This window comes from Bos javanicus, chromosome X, assembly GCF_032452875.1.
Source record: "Bos javanicus breed banteng chromosome X, ARS-OSU_banteng_1.0, whole genome shotgun sequence".
Classification (NCBI taxonomy): domain Eukaryota; kingdom Metazoa; phylum Chordata; class Mammalia; order Artiodactyla; family Bovidae; genus Bos; species Bos javanicus.
This window is the reverse complement of record NC_083897.1, coordinates 110,472,222-110,491,227: the sequence shown is the minus strand read 5'-3', so window position 1 is coordinate 110,491,227 and position 19,006 is coordinate 110,472,222.

Here is a 19,006-nt window from a genome sequence, read left to right as displayed (position 1 = left end):
TCAAGATAATAGAAAATGTAGTGCCTTCTCTTAAAATAAATAAAATGATTCACTTTGCATGGAAAGGGAACTACTAAAAAAAATTTAGTCAGTAGAACAGACTGAAGTGTTGTGTATAGTTTTATTTCTGTATTCTTTATTTGACATGAGATCAGTCAGACCATGAGTGTTTAATGAAAGTATAAAGAAATATATTAAAAACTTTGGCTCTGCACATTTTTCTGGAAAGTAAATATATCATTCAACATATTAGAACTAATATATTCATCTCAGGCTCAAATTTATACAACATAATACCCTAGTTGGGCTTCCCAAGTGGTTCTGATGGTAAAGAATCTGCCTGTATCTGCCTGCAATGCAGGAGATCCAACTTTGATTCCTGGGTCGGGAAGATCCTGTGAAGGAGGGCATGGCAAACCACTCCAGTATTCTTGCCTGGAGAATCCCATGAACAGAGGAGCCTGGTGGGCTACAGTCCAATTCAGTTCAGTCGTTCAGTCGTATCCGACTCTTTGTGACCCCATGAACCACAGCACACCAGGCTTCACTGTCCATCACCAACTCCCGGGAGTTCACCCAAAGTCATGTCCATTGAGTTGGTGATGCCATCCAACAATCTCATTCACTGTCGTCCCCTTCTCCTCCTGCCCTGAATCTTTCCCAGCATCAGGCTCTTTTCAAACCAGTCAGCTCTTCACATCAGGTGGCCAAAGCACTGGACTTTCAGCTTCAACATGAGTCCTTCCAGTGAACACCCAGGGCTGATCTCCTTTAGGATGGATGGGTTGGATCTCTTGCAGCCCAAGAGATTCTCAAAAGTCTTCTCCAACACCACAGTTCAAAAGCATCAGTTCTTTGGCATTCAGCTTTCTTTATAATCCAACTCTCACATCCATACATGACCACTGGAAAAACCCTAGCCTTGACTAGACGGATCTTTGTTGGCAAAGTAATGTCTCTGCTTTTTAATATGCTGTCTAGGTTGGTCATAACTTTCCTTCCAAGGAGGAAGCGTCTGTTAATTTCATGGCTGCAATCACCATCTGCAGTGATTTTGGAGCCCCAGAAAATAAAGTCAGCCACTGTTTCCCCTGTTTCCCCATCTATTTCCCATGAAGTGATGGGACCGGATGCCATGATCTTAGTTTTCTGAATGTTGAACATTAAGCCAGCCTTTTCACTCTCCACTTTCACTTTCATCAAGAGGCTTTTTAGTTCTTCTTCACTTTCTGCCATAAGGGTGGTGTCATCTGCATTTCTGAGGTTATTGATATTTCTCCCGGCAATCTTGATTCCAGCTTGTGCTTCTTCCAGCCCAGCGTTTCTCGTGATGTACTCTGCATATAAGTTAAATAAGCAGGGTGACAGTATACAGCCTTGACGTACTTCTTTTCCTGTTGGAACCAGTCTGTTGTTCCATGTCCAGTTCTAACTGTTGCTTCCTGACCTGCATACAGGTTTCTCAAGAGGCAGATCAGGTGGTCTGGTATTCCCATGTCTTTCAGAATTTTCTACCGTTTATTGTGATCCACACAGTCAAAGGCTTTGGCATAGTCAATAAAGCAGAAATAGATGTTTTTCTGGAACTCTCTTGCTTTTTCAATGATCCAGCGGATGTTGGCAATTTAGTCTCTGGTTCCTCTGCCTTTTCTAAAACCAGATTAAACATCTGGAAGTTCACAGTTCACCTATTGCTGAAGCCTGGCTTGGAGAATTTTGAGCATTACTTTACTAGCGTGTGAGATGAGTGCAATTGTGCGGTACTTTGAGCATTTTTTGGCATTGTCATTTTTAGGGATTAGAATGAAAACTTACCCTTTCCAGTGGCCACTGCTGAGTTTTCCAATTTTGCTGACATACTGAGTGCAGCACTTCCACAGCATCCTCTTTTAGGATTTGAAATAGCTCAACTGGAATTCCATCACCTCCACTAGCTTTGTTTGTAGTGATGCTTTTTAAGGCCCACTTGACTTCACATTCCAGGATGTCTGGCTCTAGGTGAGTGATCACACCATCGTGATTTTCTTGGTCATGAAGATCTTTTTGTATATTTCTTCTGTGTATTCTTGCCACCTCTTCTTAATATCTTCTGCTTCTGTTAGGTCCCTACCATTTCTGTCCTTTATTGAGCCCATCTTTGCCTGAAATGTTCCCTTGATATCTCTAATATTCTTGAAGAGATCTCTAGTCTTTCCCATTCTATTGTTTTCCTCTATTTCTTTGCATTGATTGCTGAGAAAGGCTGTCTTCTCTCTCCTTGCTATTCTTTGGAACTCTGCATTCAGATGCTTATATCTTTCCTGTTCTCCTTTACTTTTTGCTTCTCTTCTTTTCACAGCTATTTTTAAGGCCTCCTCAAACAGCCATTTTACCTTTTTGCATTTCTTTTTCTTGGGAATGGTCTTGATCCCTGTCTCCTGTCTCCATGGGATTGCAAAGAGTGGTACGTGACCGAGCGACTAACACTTACATTTAAGAACCCTAGTTATGCATTATTTTGTCCATGTTTCTTTCTTATAAAACCTAAAGTTCTCCTTTTCTTTGTTTTATAAGAGCTTATAAGAAATACACACTACACACCATCACCATATGATTAGACCAAAAATACTGCTGTGTAACCATAGTGTTCATCATGAAGCAACTAAGTAGGTTATTTTGTAATTATAGTTTAGCTATTAACTCTGTGTTTTTGTGTATAACTGTCATAAGTATTTTATTAAATTCCCAGAGAATAGGAAAACAGAGAAGCTGCTGTTGTTTTATAATCACATGCTATGATTCTGTTGCCAGTAACAACCAGATGCATTTTCAGTATGGTCAGTTAGGTTCAAATGGTTTCTTATATTAATAGTGATTGTTGCCAGTAGAATATTTGAATGTCACGTTCTTTTTTAAAAGTATGAAAGTTCTGGTTTGAATGTGTTAGTGTAAATCAATTTGAAGTCTCCTTCAGTACAGCAATCTGAGGTTCAGAATATGGACAACAACCTATCTGGGGTCATGCAATCTTGATCTGTTCTCTGGGCACAAAGGTGTTGTTCAGTTGCTCAGGTGTGTACAACTATTTGCAGCCCCATGGACTTCAGCATGCTAGGCTTTCCTGCCCTTCACTATCTCTCAGAATTTGCTCAAATTCATGTCCATTGAGTCAGTGATACTTTCTCACTATCTCAGCCTCTGCTGCCCTGTACTCCTTTTGCTCTTAATCTTTCCCAGCATCAGCGTCTTTTCCAATGAGTCAGCTCTTCACTTCAGGTGGCCAAAGGACTGGAGCTTCAACTTCAGCATCAGTTCTTCCAATGAGTATTCAGGGTTGATTTCCTTTAGGATTGACTGGTTTGATCTTCTTGTAGTCCAGGAGTCTACTCCAGCACCGCAATAACAAAGCATCAATTCTTTGGTGCTCAGCGTTCCTTATGGTCCCACTCTCACATCCATACCTGACTACTGGAAAAACCATAGCTTTGATTATACAGACTTTCATCAGCAAAGTGAAATCTTTACTTTTTAATATGCTGTCTAGGTTTGTCATAGCTTCCCTTCCACGGAGCAAGTGTCTTTTAATTTCATGGCTGTAGTCACTGTATGCAGTGATTTTGGAGCCCAGAAAAATAAAGTCTGTCACTACTTCTGCTTTGTCCCCTTCTATTTTCTATGAAGTGATAGGACGAGATGCCATGATCTTACTTTTTGAATGTTGAGTTTTAAGCCAGCTTTTTCACACTCCTCTTTCACCCTCATCAAGAGGCTCTTCAGTTACTCTTTTCTTTCTGCCATTAGAGTGGTATCATTTGCAAATCTGAGATTGTTGATATTTCTCCCATCAATCTTGATTCCAGCTTGGGATTCATCCAGTCTGGCATTTCCCATTATGTATTCTGCATACAGGGATTATACTTAGGTGGCACTAGTGGTAAAGGCCCTGCCTACCAGTGCAGGAGACATCAGAGAGGTGTGTTCGATCCCTGGGTTAGAAAGATACCCAGGAGAAAGGTATGGCAACCCACTCCAGTATGCTTGTCTGGAGAATCCCTTATACAGAGGTGCTCGTTAGGCTACTGTCCATAGGGTCCCACAGAGTATGACATGACTGAAGTGACTGAGCATGCACACACTATGCATATAAGTTAAATAAGCAGGGTGACAATATGCAGCCCTGTCGTTCTTTCCCAATTTTCAACCAGTCTGTTGTTCCATGCCTGCTTCTAACTGTTGCTTCTTGATCTGCATACAAGTTTCTCAGTTCAGTTCAGTCGCTCAGTCATGTCCTACTCTTTGCAACCCCATGGACTGCAGCATGCCAGGCTTCCCTGTCCATCACCAACTCCCAGAGCTTGCTCAAACTCATGTCCATCAAGTCAGTGATGCCACCCAGCCATCTCATCCTATGTCGTGCCCTTCTCCTCAGTAGTTTTGGTGTACAGGTTCAGCTGCCCTGAGGCATGTAGGATCTTTTCCAACCACGGATCTAATCCATGCCTACTGTACCAGCAGACAGATTCTTAACCACTCTGGACCACCAAGACGCTTGCTCCTTGGAAGAAAAGCTATGACAAACCTAGACAGCATATTGAAAAGCAGAGACATTACTTTGCTGACAAAGGTCCTTCTAGTCAAAACTATGGTTTTTCCAATGTATGGATGTGAGAGTTGGACCATAAAGAAAGCTGAGTGCTAAAGAATTAATGCTTTTGAACTGTGGTGTTGGAGAAGACTCTTGAGAGTCCCTTGGACTGCAAGGAGGTCAACAGTCCATCCTAAAGGAAATCAGTCCTGAATATTCATTGGAATGATTGATGCTGAAGCTGAAACTCCAATACTTGGGCCACCGTATGTGAAGAACTGACTCCTTAGAAAAGACCATGATGCTGGGAAAGACGGAAAGCATGAGAAGAAGGGGACAACAGAGGATGAGATGGCTGGCATCACTGACTCAATGGACATGAGTCTGAGCAAGCTCCAGGAGATGGTGATGGACAGAGAATCCTGGCATGCTGCAGTCCATGGGGTTGCAAAGCGTCAGAGACGAGTGACTGACTGAACTGAACTGTGGATCACCATGATAGTCCCTGCTGTGAATATCCTGGTACGTATCTTTTGGTAAACACATATATATGTTTCTGCTGAATATTTACCTAGAAGTGGAACAGCTTGGTTATAAGGTATGTTTTGTTCCATTTTAGTAGATACTGACAAGAAGTTGTCCCAAGGGGTTGTACAAATTTACACTGATATCCACAGCCAAATCATGTCCTGGCCATTATATTGGTTTGACCAGGAATTTCATAACATCTTATGAAAAAACCCAAATGAACTTTTTGGCCAACCCAATGTCTCCTCACCGATACTTGGTATTTTCTTCCTTTTCAAATTTTAGTCATTGTATTGATGCTTATACAATCAAAGGTAATGCATATTAACATTTACTAAAGTGCTTATCATAGCTCCAAAACATTATTATCATCACCATTGTTATTATCAGCATCATATTAAGGCACATTTTGAAAGAGATCTCATTGTATTGAAAACATCAAGGCACTATGCCTTATTATAAACAAATAGCCATCACAGAACCAGAGTAACTAATTTCTGTGCTGCTCCGAGTTTTCTTGTCAAACTTCTCAAATATGCATACTCATAATTGAGTTCTAAGAGGTACAGTACTTTGAATTTTTCCTCCTTGGATCTATTTAAATGCAAATGTCGTTATCTCTAATTTGAGTCAGTCTCAATGCTCTGAAGTCCAACTGGGCCCATCTGGCTATTCAGAGGCAGCTCAAGCACATGCATCTGCCAAAGGACAGGTTTGCATATGGGCTTCTGTGCCTCCAGTGCCATCTTCAGCCTCCACCAGGTGCTTTCAGGACACAGGCTTGCAATGTGCAAGTTCTTCTTGCATATCAGCTTCTGTTTGGTTGATTCCAGTTAAGCAAATCTGTTCCTTTTTTTAAACTAACATTCCATTCCTTCTTCCATGAGCTTATAGATCTGTTCTTGACAAGATATACTGCAAAGGACAAGATCTAAATGGAGCAAAACCATTCGAGCTCTAAAATCTGCAAACAGACTTGTTAAATATAAGCAGTTTCAGGAATGTAACATTTAGCCACTGTTGATAATCTGAAATAAGAACTTCCTTTATGCCAGAGCAGAGAAAAGCCCTTCTGGATAAAGTCCGGTAGCCCTATTTCAAGATGCTAAACATCTGGTTGGTCACATTGGAATTCAGCCTTATTTTTGCCACCTTCGTTATGATCTCTCTTCCCTTCGTGACACGGGCACCTGGACTATCTAAACATCCATTACTGTGTGGCTGATGGAAAGCCTAAGTGCTCAGTGTTTTTATTGGAGTGCTTTAACAGTTCCTCCAAGGATAAAGCCGAGAAGGCAGAGATTCAAGTTAGAAATTTTGGAGTGTTTCCTAAGCCTGTCAGCCACTATAAATGTGTTCAATTTTAAGTGTGCAGTGTACATGAGTAGCAGTTCTTAAATATTTTGTCTTCATTATGTGGTACTTACTAAACTCTTGGGAGACCCTTTTTTCTTTTAAGTATAATATTTTACAATGCCCTTATGTAAATGTTGAGTGCAGCTAAAAGCGTCTTCTACTTTTAGCAAGACAAAAGAGAAGGCAATAGTATTTAGGCTCTTTTCAAGAAGAAAATAAGGCCAATGATTCTGAAGGAAAGACGTAATACTGTCTACTGACCAAGACTGCCTTATCATTCCCTTCAGCTTGACTAAACTTTAGATATTTTTCTTCCTACCATTGGGCCCCTGACCTCCCTTTCTTAGCATAAAAACTCACAACTGTAAATTCTTTCTCTATTCCTTTAAACTGCATGTAAATATTCTGCCAGCCTCATGCCCAGTTTTACAACCTTGGAAACACCTTTCTCACAAGACCTGTTTAAAATGTAAACTTCAAAGATGATAGGATGATAGCGCCCCTATCTCCCAGTCTCAATGGGAAGGTAAGAATCTAACTTTGATGGGTATCAATTAACAAACCAGATGCCCTAATCACATTGAAGATTATTTGCAAAGTCAGGAATAACTCATTGTGTTCCAAACATCCCATTGACTAACATCTTCCCTGACACCCTCCAGCACTTTTCCATCAGCTCACCCCAGTGCTTAAATACTCTCCCACCTTTTATTTCAGCAGGTTTGAGTTCAGTCGTGCTCTCTTACTGCACTAGCCTGTGCAACATCTTCCTTGCCTATTGAACTGTAATGGAATTTTGGCTTCAGTGTGACATAATGATGGTGATGCTAGCTTAATTCTAAAACTGACAGCTAAGTGTTTACTGAACAGAAGGGAATAACCTTTCTTTGACATGTATAGTATGCTATACAGTGTGCTATTCATGTTATTTCATTTATTCTTACAAATGGAGGTGACTGACTGCCCGGTGTGCTTAAACTGAGGCTTTCCCAGGACATGAAGTTCTCAGTGCTGAAGTCAGGAAGGTCCTAGGCAAACCCAGACAGTTGTCCACCTTACTCCCCATGTGGTGGTGCATTATGCAACAACATCTAATTGGAGGCGGGGTTTAAGAACATTAGGTAGCCTAGTGATTGAGTCCAGTTTCACAATCTGGATCTTAGGCTTTGCAGATCCAGTCCTAAATTTGAGCACTTAATATGTTTAAAACATTGTTGGTTATGACCCCTGGAGATACCAAGACATAAGTATCACATCTTGCCATCAAGGAGTTTACATTATGAAATGGCAAGTGCTACAAGATCCTACTTAATACCCACTGAAAGGAAGATGTTAGTCACTTCCCTCTGAAATAACAGGAACTACTTCAGAAAGGACGTAATATTTAGACCTGATCTGAATGAATGCTGTAATAAAGAATCCTTCCCCAAACACCAAATAAATCCTAAAACCTGTCAGCAATACTATGTGTGAAAATAAGTGAAGACCACCCCAGTGAGGATAAGCAGAGGGTGTTTATTCAGTGCTTGCTGTAGCAGGGGGGTCAGCCTCCATCACTTGCATTTGGCAGAGACTCAAAGGCAAGGGAGAGAGTGGAGAAGCTTTTGTAGTTATAAAAAGAAAAGCTTCAAGTATGTTCTGATCTGAAGTTGTTGGCATGGAGAAGCTGAAGGCAGGCTGACTAGAAGCAGGGCATCTTGTGTGCTTATTTGGGAAGCATGTTTAGCCTTCTCTGGTTGGTCCTGGGTTGGAAGTAGGTGAAAAATATAGGGAAGCTTCCAGGGACCGACCAAGTTATGACCAGTATGGCCTAATTGCAGTAGAGCTTAAGGTTTGGCTTCCCACTCAGGTTGCTGCACAGACTGTGGATCAGAGACCTGTTGGCATGCTTGGACTGATCGATGCCCCTTTTCCTTCTCTTGGGAACATGTGCTTTATCCTTAGAAAAGTAGAAAAATTATAAAACTCTTTCTTGTCCTGTTGTTCCACATGTAAGACAATTTGAAGTCACTGTTAGTCCATAATTTCTGTCCTGTGCTGAGTTATAAAGTGAGTACCTCTGTCTCCCACCATGTCTTTGTAGAAACAGTACATGCTGTAAGAGAGGGTATGCCTATGTCTTGTCACTGATGTCTGACTATGCCCTGACAGGTTAAGAACCCAGGAATGATCTGAATAATAAAATACCTCCTCCTGGGGATAAAAGTTGCACCTCATGTGGGAAATATCTAGGTATTTTTATGCATTAAAACTAAGAAGGGAGTAAAGGACACTGATAAATCCTTTTTTCCTCAGTCTCTATCCCTTATTTTCCTGTATAATATGTGTCTTTCTGACTTCAAAAATCATAGTGTGCTGTGAATCAGAATATGGTGGCTGCAGAAACGAAAATGAAGTTGATATAATTATCCAGTTTGAAGCACATTGTAGTATAAGTGGTATAGTGATATCACAATAGTGATAGTTGGACACAGGAACCTAAACCAGAAACATACCATCCTGTATACGTATAGATATTGAGAGATACTCCTATCAGGCCAGCATCAGTGCAATTTAAAGCCCATGAAAGCCGAAGGCACAGATAAATGCAAGGCAGCATCAGAATGTCAGGAGTCTGTGAAGAAGACAGAATATGATGTGAGGAATTTCAGGATGTGGAGTTTTAAGTATCATGTGAATAATATTATGTCATAAGGGTGGAAAGAGGCAAAGCATGCCTTGTGAACAACAAACTCCATGTACAGGAGAGCATGACAAATAAAAGATGAGACCAAGTTCAGTAAAATGATACCAGCGTATATGTGATTGCTTCCAAAGTGCAGTTAAACATTTAAAGAGCCACACTGTTTCTCAAAATGTGTTATATTGAGTTAACCCACTCTTCCATACATATATATATACACACACACACACACATATACACACACACACACACATATATATATAATGTAGAGAACATTTCATACAGAAACATTCATGCTATTATGCATTAAGTTCTTCTTTGGCAGTAGAATTGTAGGAAATGATCTTTAATAACTTGAATATGTCAGGGCATTGGGAGTGGTATGGATGAGACTTGAAAGCATGGCAGAGAAAATCAGCACGTAGACAAAAGCAGGCTCAGTCTTTTGTAAGAAGTTCCTCTGGGGAATTGGTGTTTTGGTTTGGGTTTAGCTAGAAGCCTAATCTGTTCATCATGTTTGTTTTCAAACTAGTTTGCTGTATTTCCAGCTTTCAAGTTGAGTGACTCTTCCTTCTACTCTATAGACACATGATGTCTGTCTAACTCTTCTCTCTCCATCGTGAGCTTTAGGCACCAATATAGAAGGATGGGCTATGACCAAAAGCTTGGTCTATCTACCTATATGCTATTTGGACTGTTATAGAGTTCCTTACATATCTTTCTCTAATGAAATTAAGGAAAAACTGATGATAAACTTGGGTTAGGACTTGGAATGAAGAGAACAAAAATAGTTTAAAATGATAATAAAATATATTGAAACGTGCTGAGGAAGGGTAAAATGTAGTATCTAAGAGCAGTAGCAGCTTGGGTCAGATATGAAGATACATAGAGCAGGAAGGAGAGATCTCTTTTTCCTGGAAGCTACAATAGTCATGAAAAAAGTGAATCCACAGATAACAGAAGATGGGCAGGGATAATTGAGGTAAAAATCAAAACAACATAGAAGTTGAAATGTTAAAAAAATAATTAGAGGTCTTATTCTGGAATAGTTTAAGATGGCTATGTCCTTGTATGAATAGAGGAGCTCTTTCAAATAACTGACTCTTGGAGTGTAAGGTATTTGATGGCATGTACAGTGACTCATCAGTATTTGCTTACCTCATGTGCCCAGTACAATGTCTTATATATAATAAGTACTCAATAAGTTGTTAGTAAAATGATCCATATGGAAATTAAATAGCAAACTTGTTCAGCCGTACAGTAATTTATACTCAAAATCCTATAAGAAATAGCTTAGACTAAAAAATGTGACTCAGTACATTAGTCTGTTGCTCCTCTTTCAGCTATCTGAAAGTATATTAAGCTGTTCTGTAGCATATTTTCTATAAAGCATATTAATAGACAGTTAATTTCAAAATAATAACAGCCTCCATATAATGAGCATGACAATGTGCTGGGTATTTGTTGCACCAAGTTTTCAATATATATTACCCTTTTACTTTTCACAAAAAATCTTTAAAATAGATACTGTTTTTATAACAAGTGAAAAAATGTGGAACTGAGGGTAAAATATATTCATTAATTTCCCGAGGAGCTAGGATTTATACTCAGGCATTTATTAGGACTTTGATTTCTTATCTAATATTCTAAACTGTAATTAGGATACACTTCCATATTATTCATGTAGCTATCTCAGATAAAGTTTAATAAAGTTCAGCAACATGCTCAAATCATTCAGTTAGTACTCTCAGAAATCAAGTTAGATTTTGACATAATATATGGAATATTATAACTAAAATGACCTGATAAGAGGATTTCACAGCTTAAAAAATGGCTTTCCCTCCCATCATAAACTACTAAAAAAACCACACAAATACATTCAACAATTATTTTCAGACATTGGTCAACACACATTGCAGGATTGTGGTCCATGAGATGAAAGAAATAAGTGATACTCTATGATTACTCCAGTTTATTGGCTGGAGTCAGATTCCAGGCCACAGTGTGGGAAGAGTGAAACCAGAGCCAGTGATCTCACTGAGTTGATAAGACAGATAGCAATGTTCATAAAGATTGAGGCACTAGAATTTGAAGGGTAGAATATAAAGAGGAAAGAACCTATAGAGGGCTACAAAGGACTGGGGAAAGAACTACCAGGAAGAGTTACCTAAAAGTTCCTAGAGCTCATAAAGGGATGAGGATAGTTTGTATTTTCATCAGCCAAAGGGGAGAGACCTCAGAGGGATGTCATGATTTTAGTGAGATTCAATTAAATTCAGGATAATGACTATTCAGGACCTTCCTTACCAAAGTTTAAAATTAATTTCTGAAAAAATTATACTTGTTAGAAGTAATTTAACTCTATACCAGCAGAAAGTCAAATATTCTTAAAAGAAATGTAACAGAATCCATTATGCAACAAAGTAAAATTCACAGTTTCAGACATCCAATAAAAAATTGCCTGACATATAAAGAAGGAAATAAATGTGATCCATTGATCAATAGATAACCTCATATGTTAGCAAGATGATATAAACAATGCAAAAGTGGAACTATAGAGACTAAAATATAGTATCTAAATATGTGGATGTATATCAATAGAGAAAAATAGAATCCCCTTTAAAAGAAAAAGATTACTTATAGTCTGTCCATGAAAACCAACATTAGACATGAAGACACAGATAGGTTATAAGTAAAGAGATAGAAATACTATACAAATGCTAATCAAATGAACGGACGAGTGGCTATGTTATTATTATACAAAATTTTCTTCAAAACAAGGAAAGCTATAATAAATTTTAAAAAGTGTCATAGTGAAAAGAGTTCTAATTATCAAGTGAAGTCACTCAGTAGTGTCCGACTCTTTGCGACCCCCATGGACTGTAGCCTACCAGGCTCCTCTGTCCATGTGATTTTCCAGGCAAGAGTACTGGAGTGGGTTGCCATTTCCTTCTCCAGGGGATCTTCCTGACCCAGGGATTGAACACAGGTCTTCCGCCTTGCAGGCAGACGCTTTACTGTCTGAGCCACCAGGGAAGTTCCATCTAATTATCAAGAGGATATAAATTTAAATGTAGTACACAAATATAATTTAAAAAATACAAAGCAAAATAAGATTAAAATTAAAAAAGAAATAGGTACTTCTACAGAGATATTAATATTGGAGGCATCAATATTCATCTTGAGTGAGATAAATAATTGATAGAACATATGAACAGAAAATTGGTGAGATTTCAGCAATGCTATATACCAACTTGATCTAACTGAAATTTATAGAGCACTCCACTCAAAACACAGCAGAATACACATTATTTTCAAATGTACTTGGAACATTTACCAAAATAGAACATATGACAGGCTATAAAATATTTCTTAACAAGCTTTAAAAGATCATATAAAGGATGCACTTGTATGATCAGGCCACCCATGGCAGTGCCTGACCAATGCCTGCTCACTTACCTGCTCACATGACTGGCCTTCCCTCTTAATCAGAGAGACATACTGACCCCAGCTCCAGCTAGTGGGTGTTCTAATCTTTAGAACGTCTCCATGATGGCTTATCAAAGGGGCAGTGAGGGTCAGTGCTCCTTTACTGGTTTCCCTGTCCCTGGTAACCAGTGAACCAACCTGACATCAGTGCCAATTCTTTGATAACTGGTAACCTCCCCACTTGCCCCCCCCACCCCCCACCTTGTCATGCCTGCCTGCTGTCTGCTGCACACAGTGAGGTGTTGCTGTGTCACTCCAGGACCTTAATTCAGGCATGTAAGCTCCCTATCCATTAAACTATTCACGTGTCTGTTGCTGACTCCGGGCTCTTACTTTGGTTTTGAGGCTGGACAAGCACAGGCCTATGCAGTGCAGCCCAATGGTACACTAACCACAATCAAACTGAATTAGAAGTCATTGACAGAAAGATATCTGGATGATCTCCAACTATTTAGAAATTAAATAACAAATTTAAATTGCACATGGATGACAAATAAAACACAAGTTCAATTAGAAAATATTTTGTAAATGAAAATAAAAGCACCATGTATCAAAATTTGTAAGATTCATCTAAAGTAGTCTAGAAGGAAATGCATAGTATAAATGACTGTTGGAAAAGAAGAAAAATCTAATACTAATGATACAAGTTCTCACCTTAGGAACTCAGGCAAAGAAGCAGTTTAATCTCAAAGGAAGCAGAATGAAGGAAATAGTAAAGCTAAGAAAAAACTCAATAACATAGAAAACTGGCAGAAAGAGTAAAATTAGTGAAACCAATAGTTGGTTCACTGAAAAAATTAATAAAATTGACACAGACACTCTGTAAGTCAAGATGAATAAGAAAATGCTGGAAAACAAGAGTTTGCAGTATCAAGAATGCAGCGGCTTATATTACTACAGACCCTACAGATACTCAAAAAGATTACAAAGGAACATTATCAACAACTTTAGGCTAATAAATTTGACAGCTTAGATCAAATGGGAAAATGTAATAAAATGAACAAATAGTAAATGATGCAATTTACCATCTCTCTCTCAAGAAAAAAAGTTTTATATCACTGTATCTATTAAAGAATAGCACTGACAGTAAAATCTTTTCAAAGAAAACTTCAGGCCTACATTGGTTCTCTATTGCTTCTGAAGATTACTATAACACATATTTACTTATTTATTTTTGTTGAAATATAGTTGATTTGCAATGTGTTAATTCCTGCTCTACAGCAGAATGATTCAGTTATGAATGTATATACATTCTTTTTTATAGTCTTTTCCATTATGGTTTATCACAGGATACTCAATATATTCCTTGTGATGTACAGTAGGACCTTGTTATTTATCCATTCTATATATAATAATTTGCATTTGCTACCCCCAAACCTCCCACTGCATTATTCTCCCACCCCCATTCCCCTTGCCAACCGATTTGCCATCACAAATCTGTTTTCTATGTCTGTGAGTCTGTTTCTGTTTTGTAGATCCATTCATTTGTGTCATATTTCAGACTTTGTATATAAGTGCTATGGTGTGTTATCTGTCTCTTTCGGACTTACTTCACTTTGTTTGATAATCTCTAGGTCCATTCATGTTGCTGCAAATGGAATTATTTCATTCTTTTATATGGTTGAGAAATATTCCATTTTGTGTGTGTGTGTTTGTGTGTACCACATCTTCTTTACCCATTCATCCGTTGGTGGACATTTAAGAATTTCCATGTGTTGGCTATTGTGAATAGTGCTGCTGTGAACATAGGGGTGCGTGTATCTTTTTGAATTATAGTTTTGCCTGAACATATACCCAAAGCAACACACATTTATTATCTTATAGTTCTGAAGGTGAGAAATCTGGAATGGGTTTCACTGGTCTGAAAATAGGGTGTTGCAGGGCTGTGTTCCTTTCAGAGGCTCTAGGGGAGAATCTGTTTCCATGTCTTTTTTAGCTTCTAGAGCTGCATTCCTTTGTTCACGGCCTCTTCCACCATCTTCAACGCTAGCAGAATAACATCGTCAAATCTCTCTCTCCCTCCCCATCACACATGTATTCTAATCTAACCTCTCCCTCCCTCTTACAAGGACACTTGTATTAACATTTACTATCTACTTGTATAATTCTGAAGAACGTCTGCGTCTCAGGATCCTTGATCATGTCTGTGAAGTACCTTTTCTCATGTAGGGTAACATTCACAGTGTCCTAATATTTGAATCTAGGTATGTTTGGGGGTCACTATTCAGCTGCTCTAAGGCCCAAATGTCTTCACTGGTGAATTCTGTCAGATATTTAATAAACATTATTATTTATTCTGTACATATTCTTTCAAAAAATAGAGGTAGAGCAAATACTTCCAACTCATCATTTGAAGACATCATTACCCTGATACTGAAACCAGACAAAAACAGCAAAAAAAAAAAAAAAGAAAGAAAGAAAAAAAAGGTAAACTAATTTTCCTCAAGAACATAAATGGAGAAATACTAGACCAAGTATTGGAGAATATAGCAAGATATACACATGATATTATTTTGTGACTAAATGAGCTTTATAATAAGAATGAATAGTTGGCTTGACACTGAAAGTAATTAATATCATTAAAATAAACCTAATAATTTGATGCAGAAAGTGTTTGCCAAAATTAAAACACTCATCATAAAAATTCTCTTAAAACTAAGAGACGTTTTCTCAAACTGATAAAGGAAATCTTTTAAAAACCTTTTATCTTATTATACTTAATGATGAATAACTGAGTGCTTTCTTCCTAAGATTATAACCAAGGCAAGAATGTCCATTCTCAACACTCCTGACTGTTTTGGAAGTTCTAAGCAGTGCAGTAAGGCAAGCAGAAAAATATTAAAGACATATTGATTGAAAGGAAAGAAGTAAAACTGTGTTTAGTCAGAGTCAATATGACCTGTGCAGAAATTTCTAACGAATCTAGAAAATACTGTAAGAATTAATAATGAATTTTACTATCATTACTGGTTAAGGTCAATATATAATAAGTAGCATTTCTATGTAGTACTAGAATACAACCACTTGAAACAAGATTTTTTAAAATCACCAGTCCAGGTTCGATACAGGATGCTTGGGGCTGGTGCACTGGGATGACCCAGAGGGATGGTACTGGGAGAGAGGTGGGAGCAGGGTTCAGGATGGGGAACACGTGTATACCCGTGGCGGATTCATGTTGGTATGTGGCAGAACCAATACAATATTGTAAAGTAATTAGTCTCCAATTAAAATAAATAAATAAATTTATTATTTATTTTCCAGACAAGAGTACTGGATTGGGTTGCCATTTCCTTCTCCAGGGGATCTTCCTGACCCAGGGATTGAATCTGCATCTCCTACATTGGCAGGCAGATTCTTTACCACTGAGCCACAAGGGAAGCCCCAAATTCAGTGTGATCCCAGTCAAAATTATAGTAGAATTTCTTTCAGTAAAAATTGACAAACTGTAAAATTTATACTTTCCCTCATGGCTCAGACGGTAAAGAGTCTGTCTACAATGTGGGAGACCCGGGTTCAATCCCTGGGTCAGGAAGATCCCCTGGAGAAGGAAATGGCAACCCACTCCAGTACTCTTGCTTGGAAAATCCCATGGACAGAGGAGCCTGGTAGGCTTTAGTCCATAGGGTCGCAAAGAGTCAGACACAACTGAGCGACTACCCAAAGTCACAAAACAAAAATTTATATGGAAATACAATGAACCTGACTGAGCAATTCAAATTCTTTTTAAAAGAAAAACAAAGTTGGTGAATTACTTTCTTTTTTAAAAAATTATATTTATTTATTTTTATTGGAGACTAATTACTTTACAATATTGTAGTGGTTTTTGCCATACATTGACATGAATCAGCCATGGGTATACATGTGTTCCCCATCCTGAACACCCCTCCCACATCCCTCCCCATCCCATCCCTCAGGGTCATCCCAGTGTACCAGCCCTGAGCACCCTGTCTCATGAATTACCTTCTTTCAAGATTTATTATAAAGCTAAATAATCAAGACTGTGTTGTGGGCATTTAGAAGAATTGGACAGAATATAAGACCCAGAAATTAACCTCATTTATATGGTGAATTTAAGATGCCCATTAATTCAGTGGAAAAAGTATAATCAGTCTCAACAAATTGTTCTATAATTATTAGATTTCGAGTGGAAAAAATATACACTGTCACTCTTACTTCTCCCCGTACACAAACTTGTAATTGATCATACACCTATGTGTAAGAGTGAAAACTATAAAACTTTTAGGAGGAAACATTTGTGGCCTGAGTTAGGTAGCAATTTCTTGAGATGACACAAACAAAAAAATACATAAAATAAAAAGTTTTGCTCTTCAAAAAATATTATTAACTTTGGTGAGGAAAGGAAAAAGGAAAGAGTCTGTTGTCTCCATAGACTCAGATAATATCTGAAAAGATATTTGTCATTAAGGATTTGTGTATTTAGAGCATTTAAAGGAACCTTTATAGTTCATTAATAAGAAGACAATGAAACCAGTTGGACAAAAATTTTGAACAAATATTGCAGTGTAGACACTATACGAAATTCCAATGAGCCCATGAAAAGATACTCAATGTCGTTAGGCATTCTGAAAACACAAATTTAAACCATAATGAGAGGCCACTGCTACCCATTACTTGTATCAGCCACTCCTAGGTATTTACCCAAGAGAAATGAAAACTCGTGTCTGTTTGTTTTTTTTTTTTTAAGAACTTATATGTGAATATGTATAACGCTTCTATTCGCAATAGCCAAAACTTAGTTAACAATTGAAGTGTCGCTACAGTGAAAGAAAGAAAGTAGTTGCCAAGGACCAAAGAGTCGGTTAAGGAGATTGACTACAAAGGAGTGCGAAGGATCTTTTTGGGGTGCTGGAAATGTTCTACATCATTATTGTCCTAGTACTTACATAAATGTATTACATTTGTCAAAATACATTTATTTGTGCATTTAAACTTGGTGAAATTGTATGTAAACTGTAATGATTAGGCAGATTTATAGACATATCTTCTTCTCTCCCAAAAAATAAGATTAAAAAAAACTTTGGAGCCAAACTCTGGGTTTCAATTTCAACCATGAATTTCCCAGTATCTATTTGTGTAACTTTGGAGAAGTTATATACCCTTGAGATCTGCCTTCTAGGGTTGAAAAGGAAAGTGAAAGTCATTCAGTCATGTCCGACTCTTTGCTACCCCTTGGACTATACAGTCCATGGAATTCTCCAGGCCAGAATACTGGAGTGGGTAGCCTTTCCCTTCTCCAGGGGATCTTCCCAACCCAAGGATGGAACCCAGGTCTCCTGCACTGCAGGCAAATTCTTTACCAGCTGAGCCACCAGGGACTGCCATTTAACTTTGCCAACTACATAAGACAGTATTCAGCACAAAGTAAGTGCTCAGTGAATGTTTGCTGTTCTCAGTTGTTGATCTTGGTTTTGCCATCTGATATGACATTGACCAAATAATTTAATTTTATATAACTTTTTCCAACCTTAAAAATGTGATGACGTGGATCCCTATGGTATTTCAGGTTTTCTGGCGCCCTAAAGTCTATAAAGACATAGAATGATTTTTTTTTCAACTCTTTTAGGAGACAGGCTTTGCAGTACTGATTCAAGGAACATTTCTAAAAGAAGCATCTGTACCCTGAAATTATAGGTTTGTCTAATAGAGTGATTTTTGTTTCATTTGACAAAAGTCTTAAGATGGCTTGCACTTTTTCACCTTAAATAAACCAAATTTCACGAAAAAAAAGGTAGACTAAAAATATTTTTTAAATTTGATCAATATCTATTGTTTTAACAGTTTGCTAGCACACACTTTTTTACTGCAGTTTTGCTTTATTTTCTGGTATATCATGTAAAGTTGTCTTTCAAGATTGATAAAAGACTCCTGATTTGTTTAATGTAGTGAAATACTAGGCTTACAAGTTTCCCTTGATGTAGACTATTGAAGGCATCAAACTCAGGAGCTTGTATCAGATCAACACTTTTGCCCTAGCTACCTCATCTCCCCCTTCATTTGATGATGCTGTCCTTGATAATGTAGTGATGCTCAACAAGCTGGAGGCTATAGGTATCAGGTAGTAGAATCCTGACAGATATTTGGCAGAATTATTAGTTTTTAACCTATTAAATACGTCTCCCTGAAAGTGATTTGTAGTGCAACAAATTAGAATCTAATAGTGAAATGCCTGAACACTCAAGAGTTATAGCAATCAGTTAACTGTGTAGAATTGCAGTGGAAGGTCCATTCTATTTGAAAATTCTGTCAAAGGATCTTTCACTTCCTACAAGAAGCGAGAAACCTACTTCAAGGGTTCAGATAACTTGAAGTTCATACATATAAATTATACAGCTTTCTAAAAAATAAATAATACAGGTTTTTTTGCA